Below are 17,554 nucleotides of genomic sequence, written 5' to 3' on the forward strand. Positions count from 1 at the left end.
AAAGAGCAAACTAGATAGACTCCATGAAACAACGTGTCATATTAGAGAAAAGGCATCTACTCATACGACTCACATAAAGCAACCAACAAGAAAATAAAATCTTTTTTTTTTTTTTTTTTTTTTTTTTTTTTTTTTTTTTTTTTTTTTTTTTTTTTTTTTTTTTTTTTTCTTTTTTCTCCTGAAAATGAGAATGAAGATTTCAATTCTGGAAAACAATACTACTTTCTACTGAAAAGTGCTGTAATTAGTAATATTGGGTGAACACATAATTAATTATATACCAAATACAGTGGCTAAATAAGCATTTTATTCAAGACAGCCATAAAATTATAAACATCAACTGAAACTGAGAGAGCTTGCAGGTTGCAATGACTGGTGCTGATATAGAAGAGGATAAAGACCTCCCAGGCTTCTACAGTAGATCCAGACTCGCTTCAGAGTTCAATTTGTGGTCACTCGGTGAATTTTTTTTCATGTAATATATTGCTACATATTTCCTCTATAAGATAGAGTAGATATAATTAAATGTCTGGAAAAAAACAGAAGAAAATTTAAAAGCTTTCTCTGAAATATAATGAGAAGGCAATAGTGAAAACAATAATACCTATTCAGTTCCATAGATACACAGTGACAGTGGGGTCATATAAAGCAAAGAAAAAAATATGTCTGAATTTGTTATTTAGAACTTCATTTATGTTACTGACTTCACTTTAGTGTTATTTATAACCATGATTCAGCGTTGTTATGCAACTACGGTCAGTGCATTAAACTGAAAATTAAATTGGGTAGGACTCACCTTGGCATCTGTAGTGCTTAGAATGCAACCATTCTGACTTGCATATTGGGAATTAAGCATGTCACATCACTTTAGATGAGAGTAAAAAACAAGCTACCTTCTCCAGACTTATGTCCATTCTGTTACCGCACTCTTGCACCCAAAATATGAAATGGGAGATTTCTTACTTTACAATTTACACTACTCATGTGGACCAAAGAAACACGTCTTAGTGAGAAAAATATGTCAGTCCAGGCATAGAACCATTATTAGTTCAACTACAGTGATTGTAATATTTTACTTTACTTTCTTTGATGACATGGCTTCCTTTCCTATGCTCCTCTGAGTTCTGGGTCAATTACTTTCACTTGGATGGGGACAAGAAAAGAGAGAGAATCTGTAGGCAGTCATCAGTATCCAAATCCCCTCATTGTAAGCAATTTAAAGTGAATGATTAGGGTGTCTTCCTCTTCCTTCTTGAGTTATTTTAAGGTAATTTTACTTCCTAACAGTCTCTTATTTTTCTCTACTGGTCTGTAAGTTCATCAGAATTTATTACATAAGGTGTGTTTTCAATGGATACTTGTACTGGTTTCCTCTTGTTATTCCCAGTAAAAATAACCCCTGTGGGAATGTTGAATTCAACTACTGAATAGCAGAGAGCTGTCTACCGCCTCCAAGTCTCTAGTATCTTGTGGCTATGCATACTAGGCCCTGGCTGATATCCAGTACCTCTAACTCTTCTGTACTTCATTTTGATTCTAGTAACATAGGCAATCCATCCTATTGTCGTAGAAAAGCTATTTGTTATTACTAGCTGCAGGGCACAGAATTATGTTGTACAGTGCCTTCTCGTTGAACAATTGTACAGAGCTAAGTGAAAACTAAAAAGAACAGACAATAGCCAAAAGAAAAGATAAAGTAAGTTCCTCCCTATTGCCTGACTCCTTTGTCACTGAGCTTTATTGGTTGCATTCTACTGCAATATTTTTAGAAACGATTAAATGAAAAATAGCGTCAAGCAGAAGGAAATGAAGGGTTGTTTCTTTTACCCCAACAGAGACTAATAGGAGAGATTTAACCATTGCATCGACTGGATTTACAAGGGGTTGCTTTTCATATCTTGAGTCTGTACCTTTATGTTTTCCATTAAAACTGCTGAGGAGAATTAGAAGTTAGTTTGGGAGACCTCAAATACACACGTAACATGAAGATTCTGCAGATGTTCTTATCAGAAGCAATTTTTTTGTTTGTTTTGTTGTCATGAGCCAGAATCAGTTACCCATCCCAAACTGTTGCTAAGGAAACTAACCCATAGATTCCTATTCACTGGGGTGACTTAGGGACTCTTCTGTGCTCTTGATATTGCTCTGCTCATCCAAGATCAGAAAATCATTCTTATGATCAAACATGGCTTAGATCACATGGTGGAAGTTTTGGTGTTGTTATGATGAACTTCATTTAGCTGACTCAAACAACCTCCAGACCTGTCCAGATTTTCAAACTGAACTTAAAGAATCCTACTTTTTTTTTTTTTTTTTTTAATTATTATTTTCCTTTAATTGATAGAATCTGTTGAAACATTACTCCTTCAGTTCTTCTTTTCTCCTTTCCTTCCTTCTAAACAGATATCAAGTCATTAATACATGTGTAATAAAAGAATGAGCACCTAACCTTGTGTTATTTGAACTACAATAAATACTGAAGTACTTTCGTGGCCTAAAAATTCATATGATATAATACTAATTGTCAATTTGGACTTACTTAGGCCAAAATGCAAAAAATTTTGTTTTTAGCCATTTCTGTTTAGCTGACAAGATCAAATAGTCCATTTTCTGCCTTACATTAAACTTTTCTCTCACTGGTAAAATTGAACTGTATGCCAGCATGATATATTTGAAGTTAACAAAAGACTTTATAGCACAGGAATAAATGGTATCTCTGTCATGTACCTTAGAATATTATTAATATCAAGGATTTTAAGTTCTTCATTGTTATGATTTATTCCCTTATTAATATATAATTCCAATTTTTCACTTTATATTACTTCTCAATTTGTCTGACAGCACTAGATCAAAAAGTTCTCAACTTACTGTTAATTTAAGTTGCTTTAAAGTTTTAACCCAGGTTTTTAAATTGAAATCCAGTTTCTATGTTTACCAAGAGAAGAAATAAAATGTATTTCTATTTGGAAGTGTAGGGGCTGATTTTTTCTTACATACTGGTCTAATGATCAGGCTTTTACATTTTGGACATAAGTTCATCACAAACAACAACAACAACAACAACAATAAACAGCATTATAGCCTCTCTCTTTTTGATACTTGTAGGCTGTTTTTATTGCCTTCACCAAGAGTCCTGTTTAAGCAACTATTACCAGATAATTTCACAAATACGTGGGCAATGATTCACTGACATATGAACAACAGCTTAGTTTTACTTGCTAGTCCATGGATTTTATTGTCAGTTTATTACACTGAAAAACTTTACCTGAGACTGAATGTTGGCAGATATTGGTAAAGGAGATACTTATAAAGACAGCAATAAAGTTACACATCCTACTTTAAAAGTATAGCTATTAAAGTAAATAAGGTACTGTCAAGCCATCTTTCAGTTTTATGTGATGGCCTTTGCCTTTGAACACTCTCTTTTGGTTTCAGTAATGCTTGTCACTGAATTCATCTGAAAGTGTGAGTTGTTGAACTAAACCAAATGCAAATGGCCTGGAACTCCTGTAAATAAAGATGGCATATTTGAATCTCCATGCCTTTCAAGTCTAAAAAACAGTGATAAACATCCAAAAGTCCTGTGCCAGACACTGAAAAAACTGTTCTTGTGAAAATCTACTGCTCTCAGCTTAGAGGGCAATGAGCAAGAGAGAGCACATGGCAGTTTTGCCAGTAGAGGTCAGGAGGAAGAAGAGCAAGGTCTGGCTTCCAGAAAGCAAAAGACTGAGTACTACTCATTGTAGGTGGTTGGGAGTTGACAGGGGGTACAGAGGCAGCTTGGAGTGTAGGGCTGCTACCACTCACAGAACAAAGTAGGCTGGGCTAGGTATATGCAGTAGTCATACAGATGAAGGTATGTGGATGTGAGAGCAATTAAGATGTAGCACCTAGGAGAAATGGAGATCCATAGAAGAGGCTTGTGCAAGTTTTCTTTCTGCAGCATTCCCTGTGCTGCAAGACAGCTGTTAGTCATTAGGAAGGAGAATTACTTGTAATTTATATATCCCACCATATACTGGATGTCACACTTAAACTCTAAATGATCTCCTGGAGTAATGAGGGCATTTTCAAAAGCAAGGAGAAACAGAGTGTGGCATTGGGAATCCAAGATTTGTTACATCAGGGAAAAATGCAGGGAAAATTTCATTCCAGGAGCAATGGTAGCAGATATCTGTAGTAAAGAATTCATTGACCACTTTGTTGTTAAGAAGATGCCACAGTAACTAAGAAGACATCATTTTGTGGACTGAAACATGGACAAAGGTTCAAAGTAAAATGAAATATTTACTTGTCACTTATCAGACAGATGAAGAGTCAGCACAGAGATCTTCTGGATCAGTGACGGGAATGGTTACATTATACTTACCAGCAAATGCTGCTGGTGAAAGGCAAAAATAATAAACTTTTCAGTTATCAGGATTATTTGATGAAAAGAGTCTGCAACTATGGCAATAATGTGTTTGCTGAGACTTTACATAGATAAGTGTAAGATTACATGTTTTGGAAAAAGTAATCCACATGATGTTTTTACACTGTGCTGAAACTTGTTTTAGAACCTTGGAGGTTAATTTGGTTGTTAGGTAGAACTTTGATATGCCCCATATGGTTTTTATCTTTGCATGAAGAAGCACATAACGAAGTTTGATGAGAAGGTGTAAAGCTGATTTAGGAACATGTTGCTGTCTGGAACTCTTCATTTTAGGGAGAAGAAGCCTGGAGAAGCATTATCCAAGGCTTGAAACTCATTGAGAGAGTGCGTGGATAAGCAAAACGATGAACTTGAAGCAGAGAAATCTGACAGAGTAACTGTCAATGGCACGCCAACGAGTTAGGTCAAGCAGGTATTCCCTTTATTACAGCACTGGGTGCATGGGGGATTGCTCCACCAAACATGCACACCAAGGAAAGCAGTAACTACACATTTATAGGCGGGGCATATACATACTCATCACATTTCTGAGGCATTGGTTATATATGCATTGGATTTCCAGGAAATTGTTAGCATATCGTCCTGCCCTTCAGAGCATGCATCCTAAAATGTGGGGAAGGTCTCTGGGCCCCATCTGGTGGTCACTGGATGAAGGCTATTAGTCATCCTTGTGAAGGCTCTAAGTTTTCCTCACTGTGAATTTTTAAGGGGTTGCATTGTGTCACAACAGCAACTGTGCCTCCTTGTCTTCATGGGACCTCCACTGAACTGGAAACAGCAGCTCTACTTCTCATCACTTATCTTCATGGGACCTCACCTTGCTATGGTTTCTGTATTCCTTCCTAAAGTTATCTGTTTGTGCAAGCTATGGGGCCTTGTTTAAATAAGGCTATACTTTGTCTCCTTGATTCAAACTAGTTATCAGCTCTTTGTCTTCTGGCAGAACTAAGGCAGGGTTCAGTGTTCAAGAATCTCTTCTTTTCTGAGTAAAATGTGAAGGAGAGGTCACAAGTCATTGTGTTCTGGAACAAAGAAGATCCCTATCTACAGTAATTTACAAGCTTCATAATTTCAAGGAAATTAAGCTATAATTGGGATTTTTTTGTTGTTCAAAATCAAAAGGCCATAATTTTAACTTGACTATGGGTAGAATTTCCTATAACCAGGAGTCAGAGTAGAACTTGGAGCAGATGGCAGACACAAGTTACAGACCATGTGATTAAGATCAGTCAGTATTTTTTCTCTATGGATGTGTATCATTTTTCCCCCACAGAAATCTTTTACAATGAAATAAACAGCTCTGATAACATGCATTATTTAGGATTTAATCAACTTAATTTAGTAGATGGCTTTATTCCCAAGGCCTTGTTATTCAGTAGGTTAATTAACAAGGTAGTAATTGAACTTTTCACCTTCAGAGCAGAAGATGAAGGATTAGAGAGCAAGGAAATAAGTTCTACCTGGCTTGAGGCTTTGATACAAAATAGTAGACACAGTAGTTTTGCTTAGAAAAAGTATCTAATTCAGACGGGAAAAGATAGTGCCTCCCAGATATTATGATAAACACTGATTAAAGCATGATTTTACAGTTGATGGCTGTTATCCCTAAGAACTCTGAGTAAAAGCGTCACCCCATTATACTGGAAGCCTAATCTCAGTTTCTGTGTGTAGAAATAAGCCACATCATACTTGTAATTTGTGAGTTCCTAGATATTCTTACAGTTAATTACAGCCTATTCTTGAAGCACTCTCCCCAACTTGCTGGGCAGGGCACTTTCTACAGGGACTAAGAAGATCTGCAAATTCCCTAGCTGGAGCTGAGGCACCACCTTGTTTAAAGGATGCATTGCAGGGAGAATGATGTCAGTACAAAAACCTAAGACTAAAATTAGGTGACACCACATAACTTTAAGAGGTATGGGAAGAATAACCAAATGTTCTTCTGTCTAGAAGGCAAATGGTTCCTTCTGTCAGTGAACTAGGTGAATGCTGCTGATAATCTAGCCTTGAAACGTTTTCTCATCCTAAGCAAAAACTTTTCCCATTTCAATCTGAATGTGTAAACTTCTTGGATAACCAAGCAGGCACTTCAGCAAATGAAAGAATTCACTCAAAATAGAGCAGCTCAGCACTGCACAAATAGATTGGGATTTAAATGTTTTTTACTTCTAGCTTGCTGGTGCTTTCAAGCAGTTGTTTCTATTGTCTGTTACACAGATCCTACTATTTTCTGCTGTAGAAGCATTCTTCATCTAATAGCAGGCCCAAGAGGTCAGACCAGCTGGATCAGAGGTGCCCACAAGTGACAGCAGATGAAGAGGGAAATGGCAATCATGAATTTTCAGGCTGTGCCCTCATATTTAGGACCCTTTAGTGGTTTCATGAACTGGTTCAATGATTTCAGAATTCACTGTGGATCAACAAATTCCAATGATGCTTTCAAATGCTGTAAGCACTGGGCCAGACAGGACACACTGCAGTGACTGATTGCTGATGAACAGTAGATAGCAAGCATATGATATTCTGCTCTAACTGAGAGAATGAGATATTTGAACCTCCGTAAATTCTTTAACTGTTGTGACAAAATGACTCAAGATATTGAATGTGCAGTTCTCTGCCTTCTGATCATTTAATCTTCTTAACTATAAACAAGTGCAAAGATAAAGAAATTTATAAACTGCAAAAACATTTCATAAACATTACAAGCATTTTGAGAACCAGTTATATGTGTGTCACATTTTGGAGCAATTTTTCAAATAAATGATTATATTGATAGGAAAATGGACCAGCCAGTCATTCTGGTAATATACATAAAAACAACACATTAAAAAAAATCAAATGTTCTTGCATAATATAACTGTATCTAGGATCTGCAATCACAAGAGCTCTAATTAAAACTCTGCAATTTTCTTCCACTGCAGACTATCAAACTCAGTAGTTTTATGCATGTTAATATCCTGAGGCTATAAACCTTTAAAAATGTTTTTAGCGTGTATGAAATTAGATGTATTATTTTTTTTTTTTCCTTTGAGTGACCATTCTGAATTTCTCTTTTCTGTAACAGAAACAGACTTTCCATTTTTTTTCTTTCTATTAGTTGTATTAGAACATGATGTTATAATTGGATCCGTTTATTGCAAATATATCACACTGCACTTTCTTTGTACTGTATGTCTTAATCAGATTTCAAATTGTTTCCATCCATCTGACACCAGTGCTTGAGTCTGCTTTTTTAACTTAACTTCAGTTGTTGATGCTAAACAAAATTAAGAGCTTAAGGTATGAATGAATGAATGAATGAATGAATGAATGAATGATTTGAAGAGGGATCACATGCACTTTGTTTATAAGAAAGGCACAAATATACATTTTTGTTTATCATAAAAAAAAAAAGGAAGGAAGGAAGGAAGGAAGGAAGGAAGGAAGGAAGGAAGGAAGGAAGGAAGGAAGAAGGAAGGAAGAAAGGAAGGAAGGAGGGGAGGAAGAAGGAAGGAAGCGAAGGAAGGAAAGGAAAGGGAGAGGAGGAAGGAGGAAGGAAGGAAGGAAGGAAGGAAGGGAAGGAAAGGAAGGAAGGAAGGAAGGAAGGAAGGAAGGAAAGAAGGAAGGATAGGAAGGAAGGAAAGGAAGGAAAGGAAGGAAGGAGGAAGGAACGGAAGGAAGGAAGGAAGGAAGAGGAAGGAGGGAGGGGAGGGAGAAGGGAGGGAGGGAGGGAGGGAGGGAGGAAGGAAGGGAGGGAGGGAGGAAGGAAGGAAGGGAGGGAGGGAGGGAGGAAGGAAAAAAGGAAAAAAGGAAAAAAGGAAAAAAGAAAGAATTAAAAACCGATTTTATGAGTAAATTCCTTGGTGAGTGGTACCCATAAAATTCATAGAAGCATTTGTAATGAAGTCTGCTGCAGAGCCAGTAGCAGAAAGGCGATCTGAATTAGCATCTGCTGTGTTTCTGAGAAGCTGAAAGAAAAAATCAGTACTAATGCAAACATAGAATATATACAAAAATGTGGCAATGTCATAGATGTTTCAGCTGGTAAACATATGACCCTAGGCTTCTCTGCCATGCATGTATCCTAAATTTAGTCATTAGTTATTTGCCTATTTTTAATGAAAAAAAAAATACTTTCTTCAAATCCTTTCATTTAAAATAAGTATGTAAGTGTTCATCCAGAAAGAAGTCCAAAAGAATTGTTTTGCAGCATATAAACACCAATGAAATACAATGGATTAGACTTATCTGATGCAGCACATCATCAGCTGAACAGCAAATAAGCCCTGATGAAAGGAAGATCTCTGGAATAAGCCAACCAAAAAACTCCAGTCAAGCAACAACAAGAAAATCACACAGCCAAGCAACCAACCACAGACTGAAAGAGCAAGGTGAAGGCAGTGAGATTGGCCACAGCATGTATATGAACACACTGCACGCATGTGAATTGAGGAATTTAACTGAAGTGTTATAATGAACAAGAAGAAGCTGGTATTTTAGTTTGCAAGGAATAAAGACAGGTTTGTTTGCCTTCTCCACTGGAAAATGAGGAGCAAAGCTCCCTGGGCTGAACATGTAGCCACATGCTACTCAAGAGATTCATAATTCCTATCAAAACTTGATAAAGTGCTCTTCAGCTTACCTTGCTGGGTTTTCTTTGGTGAGGAAAGTCTCATACCAGAAATGTTTCTGTCTTTTCCACAAAGGTTGTCTAATGCAGTAAAGTGTAGATTTGTTTTCCAGCTGGCTGAACACAACCAAAAATGCAGTGGTCTCCCGGTTGAGCATTACCCTGTAAACATGAGGGAAAGATAAAGCATTGCCCAAAGCTTGGCTGGACACATTTTTGCATATAGTGCCTTTTTTTGGTTCTCTCCTTTTTATTATATATCTGTGTGAGACATGCGTGAGAAATACACCTTTCTAGTGCATCTATGTGATGTTCAGTTAGAGAAGCGAAGCTCATTAAAATCAATAAGAGCTATTTTTGCAGAGGAGTTTAGGAGTGAATATTGCCTGTAGTTTACTTTTACAATAGCTGCATTCAAAGCAGTTTTCATTAGCTCAAGATATGCTTCAAAACCTCACTCACTCTAAATGGGAATGCATACCACCTCATCGACTTTGGAAATTTAATTGCTATGCTATTAAACTGATTGGAAATTTTCAAAGGAATGAACATGTCATTTTTAACTGTGGTCTGTGAGAATTCAATTCGTCCACAATATATAGATCTGCAAGCTACAACTTAGTTAATTTCACAGTTCAGAACATATAGATAACACAATAGGTGTCTCAGCTACAGAGAATAGTTTTTTTCATAAATGGAGACCTGTCAATAACACGTCAGTTAAGCAACCAGTATTACAATGAACAAAATAATATGGGTGGTTCTAACTGCATGCTTTTTGCCACCACACAGGTGTTGTGATGACAGCTGGCTGTTAGGTCTGTATTTCTTTTAGCTGGAAGTAGATTAATATCAGGGCTCTGCTAAATTAGCAGTCAGAATTTACAATTTACCTAAACTGGTATTTTGAGTTTGCAAGTCTCTATAGTGGAATTCAGTAGCATTCAAAGATTCCACCTTGGATTGCAAGAAGAGGCAGCTAAAAAAAAATATCTCCCAGAGTAGCTTATAAATATGGTCTTTTCAGCTTGGCATGACTCACACAGTAGGCAGTCAAAAAGGCCAGCACCACTGCCCCAGTTGAAAGAGCTACAGAACAAGCCTTAATTGATCTGTGAATGTTGTAACTTGAGAATCACACCCAGGAACTAAAATAATCCCTCAAGGAAATACAGTAAAAACACAGTAACGTTACTACACTGCACAGACTGCAGTAGAACTCCAAGAACTGCAGTTTATTACCAGCATTGTATTACAAATATGTTTACTAGGCATCTAAATGGGTTAGCAGTCAATTACCATACATCAAGCATACAAGATTCTGAAAACCAAACAAGGAGACTCAGGCTCCATTCATTTTCACTGTGAAAGTGAGTTGGGACCATCAATTGAAGCCTCAAACTGTAATCTTCTGCCATGTTTAACTGACGTGAAAATGCAGCTGTTAGGATTCAAGAGCCATAATTTATCAAGTTAAAAGCATTCAGCTGTGTTTATTAGTGGATTACACCTTCAGTAATATCCTTTAGTATCCATATTGCAGTGCATACTTGCATTAGTTACACTAATCTGGATGCTTATGATTATTACGTGTTAAGTTATGAACTCCATTTCAGCATTGTGTATACTACTGCAATTAAAATATTTTTAGAAATATATCAGTAGCAAAAGCAGGATTAAGGAAAATCTGTATCTTTTACTAAATGCAAAGGGAAACAGTGACAAAAGATGAGGATAAGGATGAGGTGCTTAAATCCTTTTTTACTTCAGTCTTTATCAGCAAGGCCAATTTTTCTCATGATATCCAGTTCCCTGAGTTATAAGATGGTGCTGAGGAGTGAAATCAAGCCTCTGAAGTTGAATGGAAAACTGTAAGTGACATCCTCCATTTTCTTAAGTTGCTGGGGCTAGATGGGATTCCCCCAAGAGTACTGAAGGAGCGGTGAAAGTAATCACTAAGCCACTTCCAGTAATTTAGCACTAGTGTTGGCTAACCAGATGACTGGACATTCATGAATGTGACAGTAATCTACAAGAAGGGCAATTGTAAGGATCTAAAGAACTACAGGCTTGTAGTTGCCTGGCAGAAAGGGCCTCAGCCAACTGAACATGAGCCAGCAATGTGCCCAGGTGACCAGTCCACTCAGTGAAACAGAGTGGCTAGCAAACCAAATGGTTTTCCTCTGTACTTAGTATTGTAGAGTCTGCACCTGGAGTACCATCTTCAGTTTTGAGCCACTCACTTAAAGTAGGATATTGAATTGCTAAAGCGAGTGCAGAGAAAAGCACCAATACTGATGAAATGACTAGAAAATGGGATCTGAGAAGTGGCTGAGGGAAGTGGAGCTCATTCTTCTGGAGAATGGGAAGCTGAGGGGAGACCTCATTGCTTGTTACAAATACCTGAAAGGAGGGTACAGCAAAGAGGAGATTGGTCACTTTACTCAGGTGTGATAGAATGTGAAGAAAAGGTCTCAGGTTTCATCAAGAGATGTTTAGATTGAAAATTAAAAAGAAATTTTTCAGGAAGAGTATGGTCAAGAGTTGGAAAGGACTGCCAAAATAAAAAAATAGTGGAGTTCCCTTTGTTGGTGGTATTTAAGAGGTATGGAGATGGAATGAAGTGACATGGATTACTGATGGGACATGGTAGGTTAGGTTGGTCATTTTGAATTCATTTTCTTTTTTTCAGTTTAAGTCATTCAATAATTCTAATATGTAAGACTCTTTTCTTCAGTTATATATATGTGTATATATATATGTAGATAATTTTTACTAATTGAGAATCAGTATTTTTGAGCAAGACAAAACAAAACTGAATTACTTCTCCGTACAGACACAACAGTTGCAGTGACATAAAAGATAGATGGTATTAGTAGATTTGTGTGGTAAAGTTCCATAGTGCCTGCAGCATTTGTGTGGCCATGGGAAGGGAGGAAATGATTTCCTGCTCTCCTATGACAAACTGCTCTGATTACTGAAGGTGTCAGTGTTAGTGAAGGTTTTAAGCAGAACAGTGCCTGAGGAAGCTGAAAAAGCTCACATGGTGTTATTTTTTTTCTTTCTTTTTCTTTTTTTCTTTTTTTTTTTCCCCTTCCTGAGATAAACAATCTGTTGGTGCAAAGACATTTTTCTCAGAGAGAATAATGGTGTGAGAAAATACCTCCCACTTCTCTGTTTTTCCTTGAGACAAATAAGATAGCAAGTCACATCAGCACTCTCAATCACTCGTTATGTTTGCAAGTATGATTTACTGGTGCATCCGAAACATTCCCTTTACCTGCAGTACATTTCAAAGCAGGCTTTAGCCTATACTTGACTATCAAATAAAGATGTAAAATCATTTCTCATTCCTAATATGCCATTTTGCACAGTTAACTATTTGTGTTTTACTTAAAGACTAAAACTGTTGCATTCATCTCTAGGTATTCACAGGGGATATTTTTATATCTTTTTCAGTTGAAAGCATCACGCTATATGCAGGTGATAAAGAATCCCACACCTCAGGGCACATTTTGGAGAATATCCTGTCCGATTTCCAAGACCTTTACACCTTGCTCTTTTACTTCAATTATCTTTCAGTTATTTCTGTCACAAAGTGGAGTCAATATGCAGATGACAGAGATGCCTTGCTGCTGGACATAGCAGTGCTGTTTCCAGGCAGATGGCACATAGCTCAAAGCTTATATCCCTACACTGTCTAACCAGGCTTTCTCTCTGTAATGCAGACACAGAGTGAAAAGCCAAACTGTGATGAAAGGCCAAGAACTTCTCAAGGAGCCTTGTATACTTTTTGTGCATTTTTGGGTGCAAGGAGCAGACCAAAAGTCAAAGCCTGTTGGTTTCTGGGGTACAGTGTCTGTATTGAGCAGAGGAGGTAACCGACCTCACTGAACAAAGGGGAAGAGCCTTTCCCATTCCTGAGCAGGAAGGCTGCTGGAATATGTCTTGCTTCATGAGGCTTCCTTCTATGTATTGTAGCTACTGGAAGCTTGCAAAATGCATTCCCATTTTCTCTCAAAAAACAGCAACATTCAGGTGCTCAGAAACAGCTCATTTCATGTTTTCCATTGTGTGGATGAAGAAATGATGTCTCCAGGCTTAACTACAGTTCTCTACAATTAAGCACAGTCTGGCTGGGAAACTAAGTTTGCCTCTGTATGCATGAGCATGTGTCCTGGAGCTACAGAATAAATGTCAGTATGTTTAAGGAATTTCTAACTTCAGTTAGATTTGTGAAAGTAATTTCAGCACCAAAGAATAATGTTCACTTTAACCAGGCTAAAATGAAATCATGACAAAGAAGAATAAGAAATCAACAAATAAGAGCAATATTCAGTAATGAATAGAAGTACTGTGATCTAAAACATACCTTCTGTGCTAGTTGGTGAGGGGATTAATGATAATAATGAGAATCAGTAACATTAACTGCTGAAAATGGGCCTGGGACCAACACTGAAGTGTAAACCAGGAATTTTCAGTTCTGGAAACTTAAGCTTGTTAAATGGAAGTATAAAACATATGTATGTTCTGCTTTTCTTTTTTTTTTTTTTTTTTTTTTAATCTGTTGTATATTTCAGGCTCCACTTCAAGGACTGTAATTTTAAGTTCTGAAATAGAATTCAAACCTGAGATCTTGCCAAAGATTTGGCTCGGTATCTAATTTGTAGTGAAGGAGCAGACAACACTGAAAAAGCCTTGATTACTTCAGTGAATAGCCCTACTTCATAGTCACATATACAGGGCTACTAAGCAGAGAAATCAACACACAGCTCCAAATTTAAACATCTGTTCACAAGAGTGACTTTTTCTATCAATAATAACATTTTCTGAAGGTAAGTATTTCTGTGCTAGCTGCACGCTTTACTTTCACAGCTAATTTCTTTATCCAAGAAAAATGTTTATTTCCAAAATTTCATTTTTCTCTTTGCAGCTTTTGTCAAATTGATCATTATAGATTTAGAAGCACCAAAGAAGTAGCTGTAAGAGCAGCAGCCCATCATCACCTGGGATGAGTAGCTGCAAAACAGGACCTGATGATCTTAAATCTATAGTGGGTTTAAAGGGCCTGGTAGGAATTTCTACAATAAATGGTGATTACACAGACTATTTTGCTGTTTATGGCATTTGTAGGTGTTTCTAATACACTGGCAGAAGCTCTCCCCCTTCAAAATTATTGTTTTGATGGTGTTTTCTCTGTGCTCTTGCATTTAGTGCAAGGAAGAGATGAATGTAGAGAGCTCTTTTATAGCTCTTTGAATGATATTTCTCCCTTTCATCCCCCAGGGACAAAAATGGGGACACTGTTTCCTTCAGATGTATATTAATGAATGCCTTTCCCCCCTCTGTTTTCTGCTCCTTTCGATTTATGCCACGTTCTCCTTAAAGCCCACACATCATTTACAAGGGGAGAAGGTTCTTGATTGCTGTGTATCAGAAAACTGCAATTTGAGGAAAGCAGTCCATCTGCAAACTGCTGAGAGTCACATCTTGTTTTAACCGAGGTGAGTAAAGGAGTTGTCCACCTGCATCCTCACACCTCTTCCTTGGCTGACATTTTGATTCAGTCACACGTTGTGAACTAAGCAGCTTTCCTCACATTGGTGACTTGCGATATGTATTGAATGTCTTTCTTCACAGCTTAGTGGAGCTACACCAACAGCCAAAAATTAAGTTCCTGCTTCAAAATCTCACAAGATACCACAGAGCTTCATATTTTTTATTTTCCTAGCATAATAAAACAGCTGCTTTATGACCAGACATGACAAGATATGAAGATACCAGGGTCATCTCCACAGGCTGGAATAAAAACAGAGAACTGTATTCCATTTCCAGTGCTCCCAGAGAATCCTGGGCAGTCTTATCCTTCACACAAAGCCTTCCTGATGCAAAGGTCTGTTTTCTTTTTCTTTCTTTTTTTTTTTTTTTTAAAGTGGAGACTGTGGTCTAGCTAAAAGCCATATATTATAATGCTTTTAATTAGCAGCTTAAAACTCAGCTGTTTTGTATGAATTTATTCTGTCATGTACAAGAGGTTGTTATTATGACTCATGTTTGTTATGCCTATTCTCTATATGTTATGAACGCTGAATAAATGCAATCATTGTTTTGTTTTGTTTTGTTTTCTTTCTGGTGCAGCATTATTCAGGTTACAGTACAGTACTAATACCCTACATAAAAAAAGAAAAGGAAAAAAATATAATATTTGTGGATATTCAAGTAAAAAAAATATTTCTGCTTCAGCATCATTTTTGACTACTTAAAATTCAGCATAAAAGCTAGCTTGAATTAATCCCTGTATAGATACCTTAATAGATAGCTCAGATTAATGACAGTGTTCATGGTTTTCAGACAATTTACCATCCCTAGTGATTTAGGTAGTCACACTGAATATAGTATGAGAGTACTGTCCCTTATGGGAAGCCATATAAATTTTATGCATCACAAACTGTTGAAGGATATTGGATCAACTAGGGGCAGGAAAAAAAATGTACAGAAAATTGAATATGTACAAGCTTTCTCTGGTAAAAAATATAAAAATAAAAAAGAGCCAAAAATAATCTGTTGATCCACTTCTCACCCTATGTGACAAACTGTAACGAATCTTAAGTATGATTATAAGCATATCATAGAATCATAGAATTACCCAGGTTGGAAAAGATCTCAAAGATAATCAAGTCCAACCGCAGCCTAACCATAGTACCCTAACTCTAACAACCCTCTGCTAAATCATATCCCTGAGCACCACATCCAAATGGCTCTTAAATACATCCAGGGAGATTCAACCACCTCCCTGGCGAGCCTATTCCAGTACCTAACTACCCTTTCTGTAAAGAAGTATTTCCTAACATTCAACCTGTCACTCATCCAACACATCACTCACAGTGTGTCTAAGAACCTAGATATATGTAGTCTGTGTTTCTTTGTCTCTTACAGTGATGAAAATGGTAAGAAATGCCTCCCAGAGGAAGAGTTTGTTGCCTTCCTGTGGACCCATGGTGCCTGTAACAGATTTTTAAGCAGCATCAGGTGCTGACTGTGCCATATGGGTGGTTCTAAAAAGATGGCTCTGTGCTTCCAATAGAGGTTTTCAGAAAAATTTAGGACAATTGTAATCCTACCCAAAGCTAATCCCAGAAATTCACTTCAAAGAAATTCAGTGCTTCAAAAATAAGTTCAAAAATAAAGCATTGTGATTCTGAGTAACACATCTTTTTGTTCTGTTTTTGTATAAAATAGAGAATTCAAAGCAATAATAAAAACTTTTTTAGGGAGAAGAAGCTGACATTTTCTTTTTTCCCTTTCTTTTCTAAAATGAATTCCTATTTTATTTTGTTCTACCAATAAAATAAGAAGATTTCATTTCACATGTCCTCTCACCATTACTACTTGAATGCGCAGCCAAGGAGCATTCAAACCCAGATTGATTTGCTTTTCTTTATCATACATGAATTTTGAGAAAGTCAATAAATATAAAACACAATCCTGTCTGTTGCAACTGCTGTGAATGGTTCCTGCTGCATCCCCTGAATGAGAGTTCTGCTCACCTTGAAGGTGACACAAGGTAAACGCTGTTAGCCCATAACACAGCAGCACAGCCTGTGTTCACGCCCCTGAAAGAGCTTCTGAACTCAGAATGACCATCTTCTACAATCCTTGCACAGTCTGGTTAGTACCCATGAAGGGAGCATTCAGCATGCTCACTTTCCAAATGATTTCAAATGAAATCAATACATATTAGCAGAAATAAAAGTCATACTCAAATTAATTATTACAAACAAGTAAAGCAATTTGCACTAAACTGTTTAGTTTCAAAATAAGAAAATGGGGGGAAAAAAAAGCCTTTTAGCATTCCTCAGGATCACACTGAAATACACAAATAACTCAGGAGTATGATATACAGACCTGGCAATTATTCCAATGAACTTTGGAATAAGTCCTTATGCAAAATTGGTTTAAATCTGAAAAAGAAAATTATTCTATAATTTTAATTTCTATTTTGCTAATAATTGAGACAGCTTCACATCCAAATAGTTTCTTCTAAGCATATCCCCGGTGGTTTGAGATAATCCTCCTAAGACAGAATTTCTGTACCTGCAGGATGGCTTTGGCTTTTTACTGTGCATACAGTAAATGTGTTTGACTGGAAATCATTTTATCAGGTCAAAGCAGCTTCATTTCTATCCCTGAGCTCTAATCCCAAGAGTGCTGCAGTTACTGTAAACCTTTCTATTAAGTTCAAGATACTGAGAAGTTGAATAACATATTTCTTCACTGTCAGTTTTGGCCTGATGCCTTTTGTTTTATTATGAAATGCACATTTATGCCACTATCAGAATGAAAAAAGGAAATACGGTGGGTTTTTGTTTGTTTGTTTGTTTGTGTCTCCTTTTTTCAAGTAGAAAAAATCCCAAGGAACATATTCAGGCTATTCAATTGCAGATAAATTTGTCTTACCATTGTTATTACTGTTATTGTACAATCAGTGTTATCACCAGCCAAAACAACCAATA

General features: G+C 36.9%; 1 long non-coding RNA gene across 1 annotated transcript in view; it reads left to right on the forward strand.

The window, feature by feature from the left end:
• Positions 1-16,195, forward strand: part of LOC107306553 — a 17,086-nt gene extending 891 nt beyond the window's left edge. Inside the window, exons 2-4 of the long non-coding RNA XR_001552179.1 lie at positions 14,430-14,545; positions 14,773-14,934; positions 15,978-16,195. This is a non-coding gene — a long non-coding RNA (uncharacterized LOC107306553). The remainder of the gene's footprint in view (positions 1-14,429; positions 14,546-14,772; positions 14,935-15,977) is intronic.
• The last annotated feature ends 1,359 nt before the right edge of the window (positions 16,196-17,554 follow it).

The sequence above is a fragment of the Coturnix japonica genome, chromosome Z, assembly GCF_001577835.2.
Source record: "Coturnix japonica isolate 7356 chromosome Z, Coturnix japonica 2.1, whole genome shotgun sequence".
Classification (NCBI taxonomy): Eukaryota; Metazoa; Chordata; class Aves; order Galliformes; family Phasianidae; genus Coturnix; species Coturnix japonica.